The following is a 4,902-nucleotide window of genomic DNA, read 5'->3' on the forward strand; positions in this document are numbered from 1 at the left end:
GATCTGAGGATAAAGAGAACCAAACTATTAAAAACAATACTAAACCTCTTTATAGGACTGCAAATACAAAATTCTCATTGTGTAACATTAATTAACACTCATGGGGAAATGTGGATTTGTGTAAGCTCTCACTGTTCTGCCATGTTCTCATAGTTACAACTACACTGGCTACATACACATTCTTTTTGCATAGTTTTATCTTGGGAGAAGAATGTTGCGCTTCAGAAAGGAAACTATTTCAAAAGATAGGGGCAAGTAAAGTTGTTTTGGATGTGTTAGTGGTGTAAAGCTGTTGATCTTTGTTTAAAGAATTTTCTTTCAATAAAGATTAGGAAAAATATATTATCTGTGCATTGTGCAAATAGTTGCAGTCCTCATGCGAGTGTACCAGTCACGTGGTTTGATCTGATTGCCGTCCAAAGAACATCACTCGGCATTAATTATGGTTTCATCCATACACATGGCAATTTTCAGCTCTGTGACCTTACCTATGCAAACCCCAAGAACCCATCCAGATCTTTGTAAAACACATGTATGTAGCCAGCAACACCCCCTTCCCCATTGTAGTGCACCATCAAAAACATGCATTTCTGCATTAAAAACATGCATTCTCAAATCACTTGATTACCAACAAAATGGTAAAAAAAAAAAAAGAATGAAAAATTACAGGAATTGCTGGATTAAAAAAAAACAAAAAACAACAACACAAAGCAGGTAGGCAATTCGGATTAATTTTCAGTTTTAGTTCTTGAAAGGATTTCAATTCTTGTAACATTTGTATATAAGAACATGCAGGATATTAAAATTACCTTTGACATTAGAAATCTTCATGTACTCCAGCTGCTCTCCAAGCTCTTTCACTGCTTTGCTAACACCATCTGCATCGGCCTGTAGATCATCCAGTTTTAGTGAACCATTCAGGTTAATTTCTGCTATCTTCTTCTCCACTTCTTCAACCTTTTCCCAGACTTCTGATTTCAATTTCCTACAAGTCAGCCACAAAATCCAAAAATGAGCCATATTGTTTGAGTCACAAGTAATCACCAATAAAAGGTGTTCCAAAAAAACCTTTTTTGAGAAGTATTTCTACAAGTTACCATTGTGTGTCATATACATATTATATATATATTATATATATATATATATATACACACATTTTCTAAATGAAAAAATGGAGCAACAACTGGTTTGTTTGTTCCCTAAATACACCAATGTGTCACATTAGTTGAACCCCAGGGACACATACAAAAAAACAAAAACAAAACACCTTTATGCATTAAGAAAAAAAAATTAGAACTTTTAAGTGCTTGCATGACTGTCTGAAATCCACTTTTATAACATCTTCCCTAATCCCCATATGCTAAACATTTAGGCTAGGAATAGAAATGCCAGCAATTTAAGGTGCATTGCACACAACTGCCATCTTAATATGTTTCAGTCATTGTGACTGGAGGGGAGGAGGGGGAGGAGAGCACCTAGACTTCTCTTTTGATGTATTTCTTATGTACAGTCCAATGAGCAGGTAGTAAAGAGGAAACACCATGTAAATTATATACAGTATGTCTATTTAGCCATTTGGATGTGTACCACTGTAATAATTGCACAATTCAGCCTTTCTAATAACAAAATGCTGTGCGCTGTGACCAGAATTCTATTTTAGTGGCTTGTTGATAGCTATGCGTTACTTTACACCATTATGTAATTAGGTAAACCCCAAATAGTTCCAGGGCTTGTTCACACCAACAGCTGCTCTCACCCGCATGGCCGCTGGTATGCATGTGCCCGTACACTGCTGATGTGCTTGATTGAGCCGCATTGCACTGTTTCTTTGTTGTTAGAACTTTATTTAAATGTCACAACTCACAAGTAACATTTCATTAAGTTCCATGGACTCACCGCGGTGCATCTCACTGTAGTGTGCTAAAAAACCCCCCCAAAAAAACAAAAAAAAACAAAGGGGGGGACTGCATACCTGATTTTTAAGCGCACACCACAGGAATGCAGTGGTGTGAACTGTCACCATCCATGACAAGGCAAATGGCCTTGTCTTGCGTTTAGGCTGCACTGGGAAAAAACAGCCAGTAGAACAGCACAGCAGTAACATTATATTTTATAGAAATTTACATTCCTGCTAAAAATATTTAAAGTTTATTTATAGCCATAACTTTATTTTAGGGAGAGTAGGGAATTGTTATAACCCGGCGTGTCTTTCATGTTGGGGACATTTCCCTCACTTCCTGCCCTGGTGGCACAAAAGCAAGGGAGAGGAAATATCTCCCAACAGGAGGGGCAATCCCATTATCAGCAGAATATAGGATCAGCAGAATATAGGCCCCCATTAGAAGATAGTCCCTGTTCTAGTGACAAGCATAGCATTTTGGATTTCCCATCACTTTTTGTCCTAAAAACATTGATCACCAGGGCAAACAAAGAGGATGAACAGGATTGACAGAAATGTTAACCCTTACTCATTTCAAAGCTGAGCAGAAAAACATTTGGCTATAGACATACTGACTTATTTTGAGAATGCCTGGTACATAGCTAGTTATAAAAGTTAATAGAAAATATTTTATTCCAAAAGCTATCTTATCTAGGATATAGCAGACATTGAATAAAAAGATTTTGTCATGACATACTCTGCATCATCAAAAAGTTGATCAAGGTTTTTGAGTGACTCAGCAGCGGGATTCTGTGAAATAATGGTCTGAATTTCCTTTAGTGTGTCCTGGACTTTTTCAATGGTTTTTTGGTATGGTCCAATAACTCCAGTGATTTTCAGGGCACTGGCACGGTCCAACACTCGTTGGGTCCTATTGGATAGCTCTTTGATAATTACATCCCAAAGGACAAAGCATTTGTGGCAAGGAACACAGTTTGGAAAAATTCCAGAATATCCGCGAGCACATTTATCACAACGGAATCCTTCTACGCCCTCATTGCAGATGCAATGGCCATCGGATCGATCACACTGAGGGGTCTGTATACCTCTTGAGTCACAATCACAAGCTGAAAAATACATAATAAAAATGAAAAGTTAATACATTTCCTGAAAGCATGTAAAAGATTCCTACAGAACAATTATTAAAATGTAATATTCAGTAAGTGTAATACAGCATTAATGAACTGTTGCTCATACAGGTAACAGACACTCTTTAAAAAAAAAAAACCCCAATGTTTTATGCAAAAAAAAACAAAAAACACCTTTAGCCTTTCCCTAAAAAAGTAAATTATTTTTCAAAGCATCTATTATAACTACAGTTTTTAATTCCTTCTTTGGAGGCTAATGACCATAATATAACATAGCACAGAATGGGCAGGTATATATATTTACAGATCTATGGCAGGTAAAGCAGTTCCTGCTGTATGTGTGTTTTAGCTAGACTTGTTTTTGAAGTCTATATATGCAAAAAATAAAATACATGTTGTTACAGAGACATCCAGACATAAAAACTTTCCCACACATACTATAATAATAGTTAGTAAAAAAAATTAGAGCATTGAGGAAGGAACCTCCCTCCATTTCCCCTTTTATAATTTTGTTCCCTCTCCCATATTGCCTTTGCTTTGATATTTTTTTCCCTGTGATGTGCTTTTTATGATCTTACATTTTAATTTCTAATGTACTATAACCAAGACTTGTTTAAAAGGATAACTGAAACTATACCATGTGTGTCCCATAGGTGACCTCTCACCTCCCTGAAGTTTTTTGTTATGTACTGAACTGAAATAAGAGTTTCCAAATCCTTTCTGCTGCAGCTTGTCCATGACAAGCACTTGTAATATCTAAAGTGTCCATGCCACCTCCAATATTAGAAAGGAGTAGACTAGCCACCTCCCTGCAGTGCAGTAAGTCTACAACATTAGCTCAAAATGCTGTCATGCTTTGGGCAGGCTGCTGCATCAGGATCTAGTAGAAGACTTCATGTCCAGTTAGAGCATCTATGGGACACTTTGTTTGAAGATGCACCAAGGAGGCACATAAAGTTAAAACATGTAGAAATATTATGATACAAAGTGACAGTTCTAATGGGCATTTTGTTTTACATATAATATATACCTTAATTTAATATCAGTTTTGACGGTTATCCACCTGTTCAAGAACACATACATCCAATACACTCAGGTTTACTAATTCTACGTATCCTGAGTTACCAAGTACCATACTTGGTACAAGTACAAATACAAGTACAGGTACTTCTCCAGCTCCAAGACTAGACTAGAGAAAAACTCAAAAGTTAGAAGGCAGCTGTCCTGGAATTTGTGCATCCCTGTTTTAAATGTATGCTTCAATAGATATGTCTAAATATATTATACAATCTATATTTATGGCACCAATACAATTTTTTTCCAGACCAAGTACAAGTAATTGCCCAAGTACTCATAGAAACAAGTACTGATACATTGGGGTCTATTCACAAAGCTGCCGAGGGCAGCCGAGTAAATGACCGATCAGAAGTGAAGTGAGCCGAACACTGTTCGGCTATTCACTTCAGGCTGGTACGGCTGATTTCAGCCGTATATCGGCTGAAATCAGCCGTACATCGGCTTGCTTCGTGTGGATTCAGATCAGCCGAACATGCTCAGCATGTTCGGCTGACCCGAAGTGCAGAAGGAGTTCGACTCAACCGATCCAACATCTGGATCGGCTGAGCCGAACCTCTGGCAGGCTTCTCACTGCTGTTCGGGCTATTCTGAAAGATCCCGAACAGCAGTGGAGAATAGCCGAATGCCGCGGAGCGGCATTTGGCTCGGCTGTTCTGCTCGGTCCCTCAGAGGCACCGAGCAGAACAGAAAAAGAGTGAAAAAAGTAGAAAAAAGTAAATAGAAAACGATTGTGCGGAGCTAGCAGTGACAGCTAGCTCCGCCCAATAGTTTCCTATTGTCCGGCGGCTCTGCTGCTGT

At 38.1% G+C, this 4,902-nt stretch overlaps 1 pseudogene; it reads right to left on the reverse strand.

Annotated features, from left to right (window-relative positions):
- LOC108803438 overlaps positions 1-4,162 on the reverse strand; it is a 16,734-nt pseudogene extending 12,572 nt beyond the window's left edge.
- Between the last annotated feature and the right edge of the window lie 740 nt (positions 4,163-4,902).

The sequence above is a fragment of the Nanorana parkeri genome, unplaced genomic scaffold (assembly GCF_000935625.1).
Source record: "Nanorana parkeri isolate BGI_ZX_2015 unplaced genomic scaffold, ASM93562v1 scaffold3729, whole genome shotgun sequence".
Lineage (NCBI taxonomy): Eukaryota > Metazoa > Chordata > Amphibia > Anura > Dicroglossidae > Nanorana > Nanorana parkeri.